The 20,229-nt window shown below is 39.7% G+C and overlaps 1 protein-coding gene across 10 annotated transcripts in view; it reads left to right on the top strand.

Moving 5' to 3' along the window:
- KALRN (kalirin RhoGEF kinase) overlaps positions 1-20,229 on the top strand; it is a 495,524-nt gene that overhangs the window by 267,261 nt on the left and 208,034 nt on the right. The window lies entirely within an intron of this gene.

The raw sequence follows: 20,229 nt of genomic DNA, 5'->3' as shown, positions 1-20,229 counted from the left end.
AGATTTTTGTTTATTTTTTTTCCAGAATTAGAGGATAGCTGTTATTGTTGTTACAGGATCTTCCTCATAGCACAGGGCAAGCAAAGCATGACGAGGAGTTTTGGTATGAAGCCAAAATTCCGGCCTGAAAGCCCGTAATTTTCCTTGAAGCATGCTCATAGCAGATGTTTAAACATACAACTAGCCTTTACTTACAGAATTAAAATGAAGAAGGAAACTTGATAAGTTCTTCCAGGGACCAATTTTTTATATTTATTCTTTTAATAAAAAAAATATCTTATGGCCAGAAATTATCCAGTCTCAGTTCTGCCTGCTAGATCATGTTACACTTTTTGCTTTAGATTGAAGCATCATCTGTCAGAAATTGGTATCCTACGAAGGTACTCCTGCACTGGGTATTTTAGATAAAATCCTGATTGATACATTCTTTTTTATGTAGAGGAAATGCTTTGATTTCCTGATGAACACAGGCTGGTTATTGCTCAAATATTTCACTGCGGCATAAGACAACAATGTTTTAGACTTTGGTTTCATTTTTCTATGGTAACTTTCCCATGTGTTGGCCTACTTTAGTTTTAGATGGTTCCAGCAACAGGGACGTAACTCTTTCACTGTGCTCCAAGGGAAATTATTTCACTGCCTGACAGCAGCTACTGGCAGACTGGCAGGATTATTATTATTTTTTCTCTCCCTGATATTCAGGATATATATATATATATATATATATATATATATATAAACTGTTGTTTATATCCCTTTAGTCTTGGTTATCTCGCTTAAGGAGGTAAATGCCAAGGAAGGAGATAAAATAACAGCCCTGCAATATCTGTTGAATGTTATCATGTCTTCTCTTAAGTGCCTCTTATCTACGTTAAGCATATTTAAATCTACTAACATGTTCTTATTAAATGCTCTTTTGTAACTATTTGCTTGAATCCATTCAGTTTGCCGACATCCTTCTTCTAATTAGACCTTCAGCTATCAATGTAATACTCATATTCCTTGGCTTGATAGTGAATTTCAGTGTTACCTTTCGGCTGTGATGAGGTATCTTTGCATGCCACTGACAAATCACGCAGTCTGAAAGCAGCAGTTCTAGACTGCTGGATCTCTAAAATTTTATAGGACCTTCTGTGGATTTAAAATTTATGACAATAGATTTGAAATTCTAGAGTTAACTTACGCAAATGGATTAAAATAGGCCTTAGGCTGGAGGCTGCAAACCACAGTCTTACAGGGCCCATCCAAAAGCAGGAGTTAGTGGGAGGTTTCATCCTGAAATCAACATAAGGTGCCTTCCCAAAGATGTGTTTAAGTCAGACAGCCATTACATTACACTACATACACAGAAACTGAAACTAGGTGATCTGGTATCTTTTGTGGCATTAATATTCTCTGAATCTTCCTGTCTGCAGCGTGACACTGGAATGCGAGGCTGGCAAATGGACATGGGGACATGTGCTGGGGGAAGTGAAAGGAATCTCAGGCTTTATCCCAGGTCAAGGACTTGAGAATATAATACTGTTTGCTTTCAAAAGAGTAATAGCAAGGGTAACAGGAAGGGCCATAAATTTATCACACCTGGAGTTCTCCTGCAGAAGCTTTTCATGAGGTCAATTTTGTGTTGAGGAATAAATCTCCTCTCCACTCTGACTATTACCAGTTTTTACTCTTCCTGATTCCCTTCCTCCTGATGCTTAACTCTTTATAGTTGGTCTATAATTAATTAATTTTAACTTTTTTTTTTTTTCCTAATAATAGTGAATAACTTTGTCGTGTCTAAGATAGGTAACTGGTATTGCTTATTCCTGATATAGCCACATAACAAAGCACACATGCTAAGATCCTGAAACAAAAGACTGAATAGTATGCTCACTCCCCTCATCAGGATGTCAATTATTGTCTGCTAATGATTTTATATATATATATATATATATATTTAACTGCAATACTGACATACCTGGTGAGACTGACAGTACAAGTCTTCTTGCTTCTGGCAGTTCTCTGAAAATAACACATAGTCTGCCATACAGTATAAATTTATTCTTCAACATCTACTTTCTTTTGGCTCTGATATATTTGTTCTTATCTCCTACTGTTTGAGGAAGGTATTTGCAAAGGTCAAGCTAAAAGCAATTTTCATGAGTTTTTGTGGTATTTGCAACAGTGGACAAAAAGTTCATGTTTTTGAATGCTGCCTAGCTGCAAGTAAAGAAGAGAATTATATCTGGGATTGCTGTGCTGAGAAATGCTCTGATTGACTGACCTGCCAAGGCACTAGATTGAGAGGTGGAATGTATTCCCTCTATGTCTGATTAGAAACCTCACAGATTTATAAATCTGGATGTAATGATCCAATCAGGCATGGCCCAAATAGATCACCTTCCTGCATACAGCTGCGCTTGGAAAATGTCAGTGATTTTCGAGTGGTGCATTATGGGCAATAGGAAATACAATTTGGGGTCCCTTTCTCTCATAACTGCTGTTTAGACAATGCTCTAGCATTTTTTTCTCATCGTATTTATTCTACACAGGATGCACAGATGGGAAATGTTTGAATTTGAATGAGTTCCTGGGAGGGAGGTTTTTATCTTGAGTATACCTGGGACTGTTTCTCTGCCAGTGCTGATGCTGGTCTCTGGCTGCACCTTGATAATGCCAGCTTTAGGCACTGTGCCTCCTGCACAGAGAAACTGAGCAGTTGGGCATTAATGGCAAGATAGGTATCAAGGTAACCATCAACAAATAAACACCACTCTGTAGATGTAGCTGTTCGTGCAATGACAGCTTGTCTCAGATTACTTTGTGTGAATCAAATAACCTTCATTCAGCCAATTAAGATTGTAAATCCAGGGACAATTTCATTTTAGACTTTCTAGCTTTTCCTTATTCAGAGCGTTTACCTGAAAACCAGTGGAAAAATTGTGTTAACTGGGTTGTGCTCCCCAAGTCTCCCAGCACTTGAGCACTATTGAGTTGAGCTCTACGTGTTGGAAACCCTTCTTCTCTTCTCTGTATATGAGAGGGGCTGCTGTACATGAGAGAGGGGCCACAGATCATTCTCCCTTCTGTTATTCCTGGCAATTGGATGTTAAGGTGGCTTTGTCATCCTTCTCTGCTCACAAAGAGCATCGCTGCATTTGTGCTGGCAGGGAATTTGGAAAGATGGTGGGGAAACACCTCTGGCTATGCGGCACTCCGCTGCCGCAGGACCGAGTGGTTTGTGATTCGAATGATCTGCAAAAAAATGTGCCTGTAGTCCTTCTGCGTTTCTCCGCTTTTCTATCAGGCAGGTTTATCTGCATTTTTAGCAGGAGGAGGCCCACCAGTATGTACTTCAGCCTGCAGATGGCACTCGCTGTGCATTTTAAAAGCTTTCAGTTCAACTACCGGTAAACAGCGGGTGTTTCTAATCCAAACTAACCGAACGTTGTACCAAAGTGAAATGAAGCAGAAGTAGAAGCTGGCTCACACGCTGTCCCCTTGGTGTTCTCCCTCTCCTGCCAAACCCCGCGTTGTTTGGGGTCACCCAGACAAACAACCCGCCTGGATTCTGTAAATGCAGAGCTGGGCGGTCTGTGCTCTCATGCAAGGTGGTGCTTATTTGCATTTGGAGGATAAGCTGCTCTCAGGTCTATGGAGATGCTTTCAAGCCTCTTGAACTGCACTGTACTCACAGCTACAGCTGAGTTTTGTATTTAGTACCTGAAAGATCTACAGGCTCCATTTTGCCAAGGTGCAGTGGGCTATTCTTGAATTATGGAAGTGGAGAGCTAGGTAAAACATGGGCAAAATTGGAAGCAAAAGCGCTGAGCTTTGCAGTATGCTATTTGGGAAGCTAATTGGTGTTCCGGTTCTTGGGTGTCTATGCTCGCTTTCCTCCAAAAGAACTTTTGGGAGATGATCAAACACTGAACACAGGTTTTGAACCATCAAAGCTAAACTTACATGTATGTAAATGTGTATAGTTCCTTTAAGAATCCCTTTCTTCTGTTTTTTTCTGAGGGAGATAAAGGTATTTCCTGCAAGAAAAGAGTTTCAAATGAGAACTAAAAAGCCAGTGGCTTATATCCTCAAAAATTAGGTGATGTTCTTCATCTGAGATGCAATTTGTACTCTGGTGATCCTGTCTTGAGTCTCCCCTTCCTTCATAGTTCTATTCCCCAGATGCCATCAGTTCAGAGTTTTCAAATGGCTCTTGGAGATAAAAAGATCTTTAAGTGTAAATATGTTGAATAATATGATTATAGTGTTTGTCCTGTGAAATATCCAATGGTTTCAGTAAGAATATCCACTGTGGGTAAAAAAAAAATAAAAATAAATAAATAAATAAGGTATTCTGTGATCTTTCAGTCCCATGTAGTTTTACTTGAACTGCTTTAAAACTAAGTGAGGTAATGGAATAGTCAGGCCAAACTGAATTGCAAACAGCTACTTGTTTGGCCTTCAGGATAAAAACCTAGCGCTTTCCTATACAGATTCCAGCTCTGCTGGATGTCATTGTTCTAAAGTTTGGCATGAAGTTCAGTGCTGATGTAAAACAGCTAGGCATAAATGAGGAGCCCAGGTTGATAATGAGCACTTAGGGAGCATTGTCCCAGGGTGATTTTTTTTTATTATTATTATTAGTTGTTTTTTTTTAATTTTGTGACCTACCTGGTTGTTGAATGGAATAGCTCACCAGGCATGCTGGATTTCTCCCTTTGTGTTGGGTGACTAAAATACAGTGTAGGATGAAATATTAGTCCAAAACAGGGAGAAAGCAGGCAATTAAACCTGGTAAGAACTATGCTCAAAGTTTGCAGTATAACTGTAGTTTCAATAATGCCAAATGCTTTTATAAAAAATAAAATTAAAATAAAATAAAACAATAATGAGACAGGCAAGAGAAACTCAGCTCCATTTATATTTTCTTCATCACCCTTTGCATGGTCATGAACAAGCTCTGAAGCTATAATGCAGTTTCCTGTTCACTTCATTTATGCAAATGTATTCATTTCTACACAAAGAGGAAAAAATGCCCACTGGCAGCAGATTACACAAGCATGTGTGCTGTGGTGCAGAGCTCTGGGCTCCAGAACTCTTGGTTTCTTCTGGCTGGCAGCAGGCAGCATCTGGCAGTCATAGACAGCAGAGAAAAATGAAACAGTGCCTATGTATAGGTTGTATGGGAAGGTTATCTGGTGACTTGTGGATCTAAAAACTTCCAAGAACACAGTTAAAGAGCCAGGTAGTTTATCATGGAAGCAATAGTGTAACTCTGTGTGAATTCTAGCAGCTCCTGGTGACTCAGGACATACTTGAGCTGCAAGTGCAAAGATGCTGGAGCTGTTCTGCACAGAAAAGCTGGGAAGGACAGAGCCGTATAGCTGTGCTGGATGCACTCCTGTGCAAGCATGGGGACTCTGCTGCCAAACATGAGCCAGAAGAAGGCCATGTAACACATGTGCTTCCCGAGGAAGTGTGATAGAGTAGGCTATCAGAGTAGGCTGTGGATGTGTCAGTACCATGCTCCGTTGAGTGGTCTAGACATGCCCATGGAGACCTCATTAGCAGAGGTTGCTGAAAGAGCTTCTTGGCTGATCTTCTGAGAGTTTGGATAGCAGAGTAATTGAATTGGTAGCCACCGGTACTTCACAAGTTCCCAAGTAATGAGAACTGTTTTTAGAGAGGCTCTGTAAGAGCAGAGAAATCTTCCTGGCAATTGCCTGAAGAGCTGTACTAAGTATGCCATGTCTCCGAGTTACATTTCAGTATATTGCTCATCGAGCTAGAGGTGATTTTCTTTCCTATTTCTTCCAAAATCACATGACAGATGGATCTTTTCCTTAAACTGCCTGGAGCTTGATTCAGAATCCAAATATTCCCTGTAAAATCTCAAGGATTGGTAACACAATACGTTTTTGACAGTTGCCAGGAGCTAGCTTCCTATAGCTGGTTTATTTGGGTAGGTTTATTTTTGGTTCTTTAAAATGTGTTCCTTTAGTTTGCCTATAAATGCAAAATACTGCTCCCTTGACAGACTGGCAGAACAATGAAGCTATTTAAGAAACATGTATTTTTAATTCTAGAAGCTCTAGAAATTTGAATTTCTATTGTGTGGGGATATCTTAGTTTTTGAACTCATTTCATTCAGAATAAGAAAACAGAGACAGAAAGAATTGCCTACAGAAGAAAAATTCTGGAAATTGTTTTTTTTTCAGGCCCCTATATATATATTTTTAAAGATAACATTGGAAAAATGTAACACTGTTGTATCGTATAACATGCATGCTAAAGATATGTTCAATGTTGTGCTGATGTCTTGACTGAATGAATGTACAGCTGAAATAAAAGCTGTTTACTATTGGAACTGCTAATGAACCACTGCTGTTTTGACAGCATTGTGTATGCTGGTGAAAATCATTGTCATCCAAAGGCTTTGGATCCCCTCTGATCATTCTCCCATGTGCTTTTCTTATTGGGTTACCAAACCGTGCCTATTGACTCAGGAAGATTAATTGCAGCAGTGTCCGAATCTCATTTGTAATGATGGTGGACTAGTACTCTTCAGTTCAATTTCTTGTAGCTATTGATAGCAGGGGGAATTCAAGGGGAAGAAGGTGACATTATGAATCCATCTGAGTTTTTACTTGCTGCTGCCTCCAGGCCAGCCTGTGGTGCTTGTGGGAGAATGGTACAGCATTAGCACAGCAGATGTGGCTAATCACAGATATACTGCTTTGCAGGTATTTGGTGATTTTATTTAGGTTAAGCAAATATCAAAGAGATGTATATTCAGTAATAAAGTAAAATAATTTTCAAGGGCAGGTTTTAGGTATTTATTATCATTGTGCAAATATTCTGGGAATAGACTAATGGGGTCCAATAGATCTGCTGCAGAAGATTTAGAACAATGTCACATTTCCAGTTTCAGAGAAACTGCTTGTAATAACTTGTGCTAAAGAGCAGAGAATCCCATTCAGTGGCTGATCTATTCTGTGGGAAAGTTGCTCTGCAGTCTGGTTCCTCTTCTCTTTACCTATCATAGGTCCAGATGAGGAATGTCCTCTTATTTCTCATGTCAGGCATTTGAGTTGTCTGAGAACAGTTCCATTATGTGACTATTACCAACGTTTTATGTCAGTATTCTACCAAAATTTTATTGCATATAATCCTTTTTTTTTTTTAATTTGTTGCCCTGCAATAGAGTTCAGATCTCAGCTTCTCCTGCGTAGGAATAGAGGGATATCGGTGGATTTATATAAGTCTTTTAGAATAACATGTGTGTGAACAGGGGCAAAATCCTACTGTGTGTATAAATAACTTGTTGATTCAGTGCATGTAATAGAGCCATTAATATTGCCCTCCATAGCTGCTGTCTGTGAGGTCTGGCTTTGCATAACTGAGCCCCAGGAAAGCACTGGTTTGTGTCACTATGGAAATGGCATATGGTTTGAAGCATTTAGGCATCTTTGTTTAGTGTCTGCTTGAGAGCACAACCACATGCGAAAACACAGGTTCCTCTCCTGCCTCAGCCTTTGCGGAGGGAGGGAGGGAAGCTCTGAAGACTGACATGAGAAAGGCAAGCCGAATTGGACTTGTCATGTCACTGCATTTGAAATGAAGCTTGTTTGGGAGGAAGGAATTGCAGAATTTGTGAAAAGCCAGGAAGGGAGACAGGAGGTGTTTCTGACCTGTCAGTGAGCGTGTGCACGTGTTTGTCTGGCACGGTTGCCTATATTAGCATGCAGCTAATACAATAGAAGCCAGCATGTGCTGCAAAACAAAGACAGTGTGCGTGCCCTATTAGCAAGCAACCCTCATTATTAGAGCGCTTTGTTCGATGCATAAGGCTTGTTTTTTCCATGCAGCGTAGGTAACTCCTCGTGACATTAGTGAGATGCGGAGCTAGGCAGAGAAGGGAGAACAGAGCCTGCTTCTGCCTCCCCCGGTGTGATATTAGTCCTCACTGCAAAAGTGCGCAGCACAAAAAGGTGGTCGTGACTCATTCCCATCAGGGAATTAACAGCACAGCCTTCGTGTTAAATGTGTCAACTTGAGAGCTGAGGTGAACGCACTGGATGCAGGGTGAAATGAAGGATGGTAGGGCATGGAGGTGGCTGCATGTGCTAGTTTTTGGCACCTGGTGCCTGGCTGCTTTGCCTGTGGCCAGGATCTGTATTGACAACCAGAATCAGGATTTGACAATGCCCACACATCAAAGTGGGGTGCAGGAAGGATTTGCAGTGCTCCCTGGTTTGACTCTGAAATAGATGCTACTGGAGGGGGGAGAAGTCTTATATGATTTCAGTGTCACTTTCTGTTGGCTCTGGGGTATATTTTAGGCTCCAAATAGACGTAACCAAATCCTTTTTAAAATCAGGGGTAGGTGTTTTCTCCCACCACAGAAATGGCTCAAAGAAATACCGCCCAGTCAGAAATGCATTCACGCCATTGCTGCCTCCTGTCATGGGGTGGCAAGCTGTCCCTCCCAGCTCCAGGCCCTTTCCAAAAGGATTTGAGGTTTTATCCCTGCAGGGTGCACACCAAGGGGTGGTCTCACTTCCCGCTGCACCGTTGTGCCCCAATGTGAGCTATGTGAGAGAGGAGGCAGCTATGTGAGAGAGGAGGTAGCCCCACAGCACAGCCAGGGCTGCAGCCACGTCAGCTGCTGGAATATCAGCCAACTCACCAGAGTGTGCGCTCCCCTCTGGGACTGGTAATTGGGTCACTGGGTCATGTAACCATTGTAAAATTAGTTTTTTTTTTTTTATAATGGAATGTGAAAGTGGGACAAGGAAGAAAGATGGCACAGCACAGAGCAGAAGCGGATTTGTGAGCTAGGACAGAGACACAAAAATAAGGAGATTATGTGGGGATGGGAATGGCAAGGGGAGTGTAAATTGCTGCTTGCCCCTGCAGGGTATGCCTCTGGGAGCAGGAGCAGGTGCCCAAATCCTGCTCCTTAGGGGCGGGCATGAAGCTGGGGCTCCAGGAGAGCAGGCAAAGAGAGATCAAAGACAGCTCAAGGAGAATTTCTCTGATCTTTGATTTTGTCTCATATCATGTCCTGTCTTATCATTTTGGGACCTGGTTGGGATTTTTAGAGGAAAGGGGGTTGGGCAGGGAGAAGGAATGGTTTGGCAACATTAAGTAAAGAATAAACTAGAAAGCTCAGAATTTGGGCAAATTTTTATAGTAAAAAATAAAATAAAATAAATTGGCAGAAGTTGACTACAGAGGCAGTATCTCATATGGCTGCGATGTTCTTGGAGATCTACTACATGCCAAAAATCAATACATTTTTATAGCACGGTTCTGTACCAGATCTCTCATTGTAAGTCATTATTAGGATATGTTTAGCTCAAATCATGTGTGGCCTTCTAATAAGAATCAGAAATTTAAAATGTTATATTTCTAAATCTTTGTTGTGATTATAAGTAGCCTGAATTGAATTTCACACAGTAGAACACATTGTTAAAATGTTCCCCATACAAATGCATTCTGACCAACATGAAAAATGTAGGTCCCTGTCTAAAACTTCTCTAAAGTATATGAATGTTGGGTGTTTTAAAAAAATTATAATAAAAAAAAAAAAAGTTTATTTCTTCCAGGATAGTGAAAACTCATTTTCTTTTCCACATTACCAATATGCAGTACATCTCACTAGCTGTTAGAGAAGATCTTAATCCTTATAGGTTGTAGGGAAGACAATGCCCTTAGTCCATTTTTGCTTTCACAGCACACCTCTGAAGAACTAATTTGATGGGTAAGCTGTATGGACATTTCACGTCACTGAAATAACAGTGGTGAAAAATGGGCTTATAAATCTAATAAGATTCAGAGAATAGTTTCTACTCATTTGAAACAAATTCCTATGTGTAAACCGTGATGGAGAGCTGAATTAATGCTGACAGTGAAGAGATTCTGAATCCCTTTGGATCTCACTGACCTGCTCCTAAGGATGCTGAGCTGGAACAAGGAGGTGAAGTCAAAAGTTACCTCAGTTGTAACTGAAGCTGGGGAGGCTGGCTTATTCTTGTAGATAGAGAATAGAGAAACTTGCCATCAAATTATCTGAAGGCCAGAGAGCAGGGGGATGGGGACTGAGGTTATCTGAGAGATGGGCAGGTGGTGTGTTACCAGTCCTGCTCAAAGGGTATGTTGAGAAACCTTCCCCTTCTGCCAAATTGAAATGTCCAAATTGTCAGCAAAATAGAGGTGTTGACATTTTCTTCTCATCATGTTTTGTCTCTGGCAGGCAGTGTACCCAAGTGTGAGGTTTCCTCTGGATGGAAATGCCAATTTTTAAGTGCATCTTTGCTACAAGTCAGATTTGCATGGGTGAATACAAGGGACCCAGGAGAGTACCAAAAGACTCCTTGCTTCCCTCTGGGTCTAGGGGGAATGTAGACAGCACTAGCATGTCACAGCAGCTCAGCTGCACCAGGAGATGCGGTGGCCTCGCTGAGAAAATCTCCCACACCACTCCCACCTGGGTGCGAGCACAGGAGCTGATGCAGCGTAGCATGTCAGGGAGGTAATCTGTGTTACAAAGGAGCAGCAGCAAAAATTTCATTAAATCTCTGCATCCCTCCAGAGGCAGCAGCAGCGCGCTGACCCTGCTGAAAGGCTGTGGCACATCTTTCGGCACGTTTTTTCTGTCCGTGTTGTTCACAAATATCCATTTGTTTGTCAGAGGTGGCCTTTAACGTATGGAAAAATAGAGTTGGCTGCAAATCTTGGGGTCCTGTGATGAATTCTTGTTAGACCTGTTTTTTTGCAGAAGCTTACATTGCATGCATGAAAAATACAATTGTTACGTGATGTATATACAATACTGTGTTGTGGTCCAGCCTGCCTGGTCTCCGTATTTGTCTATATAGGATTTTGTAAGCTGGAAGCTCTGGGGAATTCAGGAGAGAGTTCTGCTGAATTTTCTTGTGTTAAACATTATCTCGTTCTATAAGCAGCCCCATCTCGTTCAAGACGTGCTGCAGGAAAAATGTATAACCTATCTCTACAGTGATAGAAAGAGAGGCACAGCTGAGGAAGTGGCTGTGGGGAAAGAAATGTTTTGCTGTCTTATTTAAAACAGGTTTCATAAAAACCAAGACACTAGAAACAAAGCCAGAGAGTTTGCAGAATTCATGTCATAGCTTTATTTCTGCCTCTGTTTTCATGGCAGTAGTGCTGCCAGTTGGTTTTGGTACTGACTTTTCCCAGTGCTGCTGACAGTCTAAAGCCTTTTAATACTGTCATCACTGTTTCTTTGAAACCTCCAAATTGTGAGCATGATATTAAATCCAGAATGCCCGAAGTTATTTCAATTGAGAAGGCCGGCAGGACTTGATAAAGCTGTCATGATTGCACTCATGTCTGCAGGGCTCAGAAAAGACACAAGCTGAGCCTTTGGGACAGAAAACAATACCGTGTCCTCCCAGATTGCTCACCTCTGAGCTGCCACACGGCTGTCTTCCTCCACTCTCTTTCCCTTTTCCTTCCCATCATACAGAACTTGGGAGGCTTTGCTATGTACTGTCTGGGTTTGTTGATAATATTTATCATTTGAGAAGCTTTCAGAACACTCCGGTTTGCTCCTGACAGTTCGCTTTATTGTGCTCCCTTGTCATCTGTGCAAAACAAAATGCTTTTCTCACCTCTGTTGAGCTTTCTTCAAAGGCTCAGTTACCTTGCAGTCACTTCAGCAGCTCTCATTCATACTCTTTGCTAATCACTTGATTAACAAGTCATTTTGCAGTCATAATATTTCCTGGTACCCTCACCATTCTGCATAAAACTAACCAATACCAGATGTTAATTTTTGGCTGCAAGGCCAGTTTGGTTTCACGTCTGACCCCCGAACATTGTTCTGCTGTCCTTGTTGTCAGTTCCATGCTTCCGTACTTCCATATGCCTGTTACTGTGCAAAGGTGTTCTCAAAGAGGAAGGTATCAAGCTGTTTTCATGCTAGGATAAAATTTGGCCAATAATTGTCCATTTCAGATATCTTCCACTATTCTTGTACATCCCTCCATCCATAAAATATTGAAACAACAACGGGAGTATTTCATCATCTCGTTTTAATGCGCTGTTTAAATATTCTTTTCCTAGAACAGCAATAGGTTGACAGAAAAAGAGGAAAGTATTCCTAAGAGTATTAATTGATCTTTACCTAGCTCTCTATTGTATTTCATATTCCTTCCCCTATAAGCACAGAATGAGCCTACATAGTAAGTAGGCAATCTTTCTGTTTAAGGTGCTGTAGGGTGCCAAAGTAAGGTATAACTGCTGGCTTTGAAGGGCTATGAGACCTCCTCAATTAAAACTGTTAATTTTTTTTTTTCAATACAGTCTCAGAAAATTGTTTTCTCAGAAATTTCTTTGGTTTGTAAACACAGCTGTTTGTGCATTAGACCCAGCGTATGAGCCTTCCTGGGGCAACACTGCTTTCTCAGCTGGCAACCTCTTTAGGTCTCAGGAAAGACACCAAAAGCTGGCTTTGTGAGATTAAAACACCATTCTTGTGCCAAAGGAGTGTTCTTCCAGCTCCTGTGTGTGGAGCCTTGCAAATCAGAACTTCTTGAATCACAGCTCACAAACTGTAAAGTAGTATGTATTCCTCATGCTTCAAACTGCAACTTTTTAAAGATGTGTATTGGACTCCAAAGTAATCCTGCAATGATACACACTCCACATGAAGTGGATACACACACCACATGAAGTGTCCAGATTGCTTCTCTGGAAAGAGTAGGTTTATTTACATGTCTCATATTAAGTTTGTGCTTAGATGTTTATTTAACAGAGGAACTTACTCATATAAACTCATTAAAATAAAATGGAGAGGAAAGAGGAGGTTTGGCAGGATGTGGGTGAAACCTTTGGTGAGTGTAGCATTTCTAGCTAAAGAAAGAATGAAATCCCATCTTCCCCCTTGGAGCAAAAACTAAAATGAATCTTGCAATATTAAAAATAAAAAAAAAAAATCCCAGCAGAGGTTTGAAAAGTCTAAATCTCAGCCAAAAATGCATTTGAGCATTTGGTTATCAGAGAAGAAAATACCTTTGGAGGCATTCCGATTAAAGTCCTTGCATGGATGGTCTTTTTCAGTAGTGACAGTAAAATTCAGTGATGGTTAAGCTGACCTAAGAAGTACTGGGTTAATAGTTTGTGATTTGTGTGTGTGTGGTATTTGGGCATATCTACGCCTTTGCATACTTATTAATATTGGATGTGATGTGTGATATTAGATGGAATTTAAAACATTAGTTCACTATGTGTATCACTTGCATTTCATTGAATAATAGTTGTGATCACAGCAAAGTTAATTAGTGTGATTGTGCTAATAGAGTATTTTTCTATACTGTGATTGCACTCCTGATTTAAGATGAATAGTTGATGTGATTAAAATATAACATAAGTGACATTGTTTTAATCTAAAGTAAGCCCTCAATATGAAGTAGGACAAAGAATTCTTTTAGCTGTTATATTTCCTATGTATATAATAATATTTATATTATATTGATATATAATATATAATTCTAATCTTACTTGTTTGTTTAAAGGACTGAGTTAACTTTTAAGCCATTTTTATGGGTTTGAACTTTTAATGTAATGTGTAATGTCAAATAATAAATTCATCTCAGCTTGTAGGTGAACCCTGAGGGAAAAGCATAAATAAAAAATAACAATACATGGAAAAATACGTGGTTCTTCATGTTTAGTGAGGATGCTGTGTTGCATCTACCTTGTTTGTTCTTGGGAACAGTTTGTTTCTCATTCATCCTGAAAAATCCCTTATGCTTAAATAACCCACTGAAACCATGATACTACTTGTGGATTAAAGTAGTAATTAACATCAGCATGGTATTATTTATTTTATATTATTATATTATTTATTTTATATTTATATTATTTATTTATTTATTATTTATTTTATATTATTATTTATACATGGTCTCCTCACCATTTGAAATAGGAGTAAAATTTTCATTCCTGAAATTTGTGGATGTTTCTGAACTGAGCTAAGTTTCAAATTCTGGTGAGGATAGTGACAATAGACCAGTAAATACGGGTGCTCAGCCAGAAAATGTCTGAAAGAAAAATAATTTAAAACAGCATGAATTACCCACAATCCCTCAACAGGACATGAGAGGCAGGACATTGCAACCCCATGTATCTATCAGCTCCAGGATAACTTTTTGAGGAGCTGGGAGAGGTCTTCTATGCAGTGCTTGCATGCTGAAATGACTTTCCAGGCACTCTGGTTCTTCAAGTACATTGGCAAATAGGATGCAGTCCTGAGAACAGTAGTAATTTTATTGAAATTGTCAAGAGGTTGAAATTTGGACACAAACTCGTACATGCTTGCACTCATAAGCTTACCTGAGACCCTCATTTGGTAAACTACTTAAACAGATGCGATTATTATTCACTCATTTAAAGGTAGGCATGGTCTTAAGTGTTCATCGAAAGAAAATATAACAGGCTCTAGGATTTGAAGATCTCAGACTTCAGGAAGGACAGAGTAAAGAGAACTGGTGCAGAATTATGACAAGAAAAGCCTTAGATGAATCGTCAGATTTAAGGAAAGATCAGTCTGCTAAAGATTATAATGGAAACTTCATTAATCTGGATGTTTTTAAGAAAGGTCTACTGTATCCATTCCTAGTGTACAGTAGGGAGTGATCCTGTATCAATAGAGCAAGTGGCTACATGACCTCAGAGAGACATTCTGCCTTTAAGTTGTGTAGCCATAGTTCCTTGTAAGTCTGTTTTGAATTAGAGCAATAGAACACAAGTAAGAACATAGGTCTTGATTTGATTATGTGAAATTGAAACTGAATAAAATCACATTTTACATTAGATCATCATATACACTTAGCCTTTGCCCTTCAGGGAGGAGGAATTTTGACAAAGATGGATGCTTCTCTAAACCCCAGATTTATTTATCAAAGGAATCCTTCATCGTGGTCACTCATTTTACCTTTAGAATATCAAATTACTAAAGATATAATGCTCCAACAAAAGCCTCTCTGTGACATCATTTAACCTAAACAAAAAAAAACAGAGCTACTTTTAACAAAGTGGCCTGAGCAAATATCTGTTAACAGTAACTGAACTTGGTAATAAAGGACAACAATAGATTATAAGGATTGAGAAGAAATGCAGAATCAGCTCCATAATCATTTTGTGAACGTGAATCATGTTGTAGTTTCTGTGAGGAGGAATGCTGCCTGCTCTCCTATATGCACTGAACAGAGGTACGTGGCTTCCAGAGGTCTGCTTGCAGCACTTCACCGTTTTTTGTCTCCTTCTCCTTCTTGAGTCAATGACTCAGAGGCTGACCCAGTTCTCACTGTAGTCAGTAGGATCCTTTTTGCTGTTTTCAGTGAGAGATGGATCAGGCTTTGACCTTTGTCTCAACATCCCATCTTCACTGCAGGAGTAGTAATACTGGAATTTCATCTTTAGTGTTGAGCAAGTTCCAGCTCACAGAGAAGGTATCACATCAGAGAAAATCTAATAATTTTGCTAAACTTCAGCTTGAAAGCATAAAATTGGATTCCCATCACTTGTCTTTAGTCAAGAAGATCAGGTCTAAGCTAGTCATTTAAGTTCTCTCTCTTGTCAGTATTTACTGGTGTCTGGAGGTGGCATCTTTTCTGCATTATTTATGTGGTAAAACCCGGGTGACACAACTCTGAAAGAATATGAGAAACCTTTGCCTGGAACTTCCTTCCACAGCACCAGAACTTGATCAATATGGCATAAGGCAGACCAGTGCTGCCTCATTCCCCTTCAGCGTATCTAAACATGTTCTTAGGAAGTGAGGTGTCTGAGGTATGTAGTCTGGGTTTAACACAACGATATATCTGATCACCTGCCCCATTCTCCTGCCTCATGCTTCTGATTCATGCAACGAAATGTCTTTCTCTGGCTGATCAGCATAGTTCACATCACTCTGGAGATCTTGGAGACCAGGATCTCCATCTTGGAGACAGGTACCATGAAAATTTCTCAGATATAATAAACAGCTGTAAAATATCATGAAAGGGGAGATTATTTGGAGGGGGGAACAAGACCAACTTTTAGCCATAAATTCATCCCTGGACAACTATTAGACAGCCGTTTTCAATGTAATCTGCATAGAAACATGCAGCAATAAACTAGTTATAAGTTTAATTGCTAGAACTGAAGGAAAATCTTTATGTGGAATCATTTTGTAAAAATACCCTTAGGTTAAAAGCAAAATGCTGCACTAATCTCATCTTTCAAATGTTTTCAAAATAATTTGTCTCTAAGTGACTAAACTGTTAGACTTTAGGTTGCAATAGATATCATAAACAAGAAAGGCAAAATATTTCTGTTCTCATACCTCTAACCTTTACTTTGGGACAATAATTAACTGATGCATTATTCAGGTATATATTTTTTTTCTTTTTTTTTCTTTGTTTTGTTGTTGTTGTTTGTTTGTTTTTAGAAAAAATATGCCAAAGTCTTTCAAAGCAGAATTGTTTTAGTAAGCATTGTAATGCAATTTTCTCTCTCCGTAGCAGGTGAGGCCGGCACTGGCTGCATGCAGCCAGTACTCTCCGATGTTGAGAATCAGTGCAACTCCTACTCTGGGTTAGATAGATTTGGAGAGAATGGTTGACAAAATACATCTATGATACAAGGATTATGGACACAGTAATGTTGGTTTCAACTTGAAGGAAATCTCATAGGCAGTTAGCTGAAGGAGCTGTGTTGGGATAGCACACTTCTGATGCTGCTACAGCTTCACACATGTTAACCTGGAGACATGGTGGAATCAGACGAGATCTGCTCAGAGACAGAAATTGATCGTGGCATTTTAGCATTTGTTGATATGAAGTAAAAAGGATAGAGTAGTAAGTATAATGGGGAAAATTCACATCAGCTTTTCTCATAAGCAGTCTTTTTTTTTAGCTTGCTACAGAATGTCAAACTCTTAAAAATTAAGAACCAAAATTATGAGAATCTTATTAGCAAATATTGCTATGTGATCAAACTGCAAGCACTTCTCATTCTGAATTGTGGTAGGGATTACTGTATGGGTTTTGCTAGTCTGTTTCTTTTCCTGTGTTTCTTTTTTTATTTGCAACAAACAGAAGACACATGAAAAAATGAATTCCAAAATCATATACTCCAGCTGTTCTTATTCTGAAGCCTGAGGCATGCATTTACTTTTTTTGTGTAATTGCAGATTTCGCAAGATGAGTAGGTGATCATGGAAAGATTAGTAGAGAAAGATACTAAGAGATTTGAGATAGAAATAGGTTTTGCTCTTGAAATGTTTCAGAAGTATGTAATGCAAGTTAGTAGATCACTGAGACAGAAATTCAAGGATTCTGAGTTTTCTCAGACGTTAAAGCAACTTTAGGAAAAAATACCATGCACCACTAAACTTTCAGAGAGCATATCATGTTACAGCTCCAAGATTTTTTTGTGTGTAATTGGTGCTATCATTGTTTAACAGGAACTAGTTTCCACAAATCCCTATGTAGAAGAGAGATTCTGTGTAGGGTCTTGCCTTCCAGAGGGATTAGCCATTTTTGGCATCTTCTTCCTCAGGATGCCATAGAAAATATTCTGTGGGGCTGGCACTTGCAGAAAAGGGGATAACTATGAATATCCTTCTAGCAACATTTTTTTTTCTAGTGGTTGCATTAGATGATAATGTCTGCCAAGGTTTTGTACCTTGGTGCCATTGTGGAGATGTACCTAGATCTGGTGCTCTGGGTACATCCTTCCAGGTCTTGGGAGGGCTGGGAATCTGAAGCACTCTTGTGGCAGGGGGGACAAGAAGGTATTTGTAAAGGAAGACCTATTTATTATATGCTTTTCTTCATCATGAGACCTAATTCTCTCTTGGATTCCCCCTGTGTCCTGATCTAGTACTTGTTATGTCACACCAAAAAAGTACAAAGTGCTTTGAACAGATGAAAAAAGGACCTGTGCTCTGAAGAGCTTGCTATCAAGAGAGGGAGCTTGGGACAAAAATGTGAAAGTGCGAAGCAGGCAAGTAGTGGAGCATTATAGTACTAACCAGGTTGAAGCTCTCGGGTTGAACATAGCTTTAATACGGCACTTGTAGAGAGATAGATGTACATGAAAATATTTGATATATGTAACAACTCAATATGATTTATTTGCACTTGAAGCAAATGAGTAGAACAAACAAAAATAGCACAGGCTCTCACTAAAGAACTAACCTCTAGCTTATTTGGCATATGCTGTATTTGTATCTCATCTGACAGTAGATGACAATCCTTTCACAAATACATCAAGCTCTGGAGTTCAAGGCAAGTGCGGTTAACTCCCAGCTGTGGTTGCTTATCTGAAGTGTATCTAAACCTCTTGAATCTGCATCACTGAGCTGGAAATCTCTCAGCACCAACCCTTCCTTCTGGAATGGCAGGGATGAAGACATTAGTGTTTTTCCTATCATAAACTGCACCTGTTTTTAAAACCCAGATAATTAGCTGGGAGCTTCGTAGGAACAGATAAAAAGCAGGGGGACAAAGATTTCACCAAGCTCAAAATGTGCTGTGTTCAGACTTGTTGTCCACGCTAAGTGTTCACAGCTATAGCAGTCTTGGCCAAATTTAGGTATGAATACTTTGCAGATGCAAACTTTTGTCGTATGTTGACAGTGCCTGGCAGAGCCCTGGGCAAACACAATATACATCTCCATCTACACCCAGCCAGCTTCCTTGTAGAAAATTCCATTTGCCTTTGGAGAATGTTGTGTAATACAGAGGGATTACTGAAGGAACACTGCATCCTTTAGTGTCTGTACACAATGGCCAGAGCCTCTTTTGAGGACAATCTTCATTCTTTTTCTTCCTCAAAGCCTAGGGCTCTGCCTACACTCTTTTCACCATCCAGGATGTGCCATCCAGGCCACTTGTGTCTGATCATCACATCAGTGAACTCACCTCACTCCAACTCACATCTTGGGATCAGTAAACTCACGATGGTTTTCAGCTGAGATGGACGCAAGTGTGTAGGTGCTAGGATAAAAGTACGAAAGTTGTATTCATACTGTGTCTCAACAAGGTGTTTGTCTCTCAGAATTGTTCTATAAGCAGGGTGTGAATGTGTTTAAAAGAGTACTAAATATTACACAAAAGCAAGGGACAGTCTTCTCCCTAGGGAGTTGCACTGGTATTTGTGCTGTTGTAGTGGTAATATGTGAAAAAAGCCAAGAGTAAAATAGACTTTGAAAAACAGTGCTAGCTTTGGCACGTGCTCCAAATACTGTTGGAAGAGGATTATTTAGAAAGGATGCTGTTAAGTGAAACTGGACCCTAATACAGATCATATTAAATGGAAATTTTTTACAAATTCTCAGCTAAAGAGGTTTCCAAAAAATGGTTATTAAAACATAAAGTTTTGCCACTGTTAACAACCTAGCCATTACAGCAGTGACCTGAAAGTGAGGGAATAAAAATTTACTGTTGGTAACAAAACTGTCTAGAATGTGTTCTTCACAGTCCAAAAGGAGAAATGCAAATACCATGTATTTATAGTCAGCCCTCAGAAACTGGGAAAATGAACAGTGAATGAGCTGTTTTCTTTTTGCTTTTTATAACTGGAAATATTTTTCCCCATTAAACACTTGGAAGCCAGCGTTCCATCTTTGTGTTCAATATTTTCTTTAGTAACAGCTATTGATTGTAGCAAGGTATTATCCCAGTAAGAACAACAGGATTTGATTTATGGCTTATATGTTTGACAGTGTTCCTTTAATGCTCTGAAGTATGTGTGTCCACAGTTTTGAAATGTCTTTTAAGTATATGTTTCAAGTTAATGCATTTTTAAATTGAGGAGGATTCTCAGTAGGATTTTGAAAAGGAAAGTGCTACAATTCTTCTTCTATTGATGGGGAAGTTAAAATTCCCAGTGGGAGCAGTCGTAGGCCAAGGCTGAGCATTTCTGAAGATCCCACCCAGTACTGGAAACTCCCTACATCAAGCTGATATCTTTGTCTCTCTGTATTAAGTGTTTAACACCACAGAGCTATAGCCCTCAACTTGAGATAAGAAAGCTTTTCTGTGACAGCAAGGGCTGACTATCTTTAATTCCTGGCTATGGAGAAGATGTCTGCACTCCCATTACCTTTCTGCTGCTATTTATGGGAATCTCAGGTGTATTGGTTTGGTGGTGTTTTCTGCAAACATGAAAGAGGGAGAGAAAGGATGAGCGGGTACTCTGAACACT

This window comes from Aythya marila (genome assembly GCF_965140915.1).
Source record: "Aythya marila genome assembly, chromosome: 6".
NCBI lineage: Eukaryota > Metazoa > Chordata > Aves > Anseriformes > Anatidae > Aythya > Aythya marila.
This window is presented reverse-complemented; position numbering and strand designations above follow the sequence as displayed.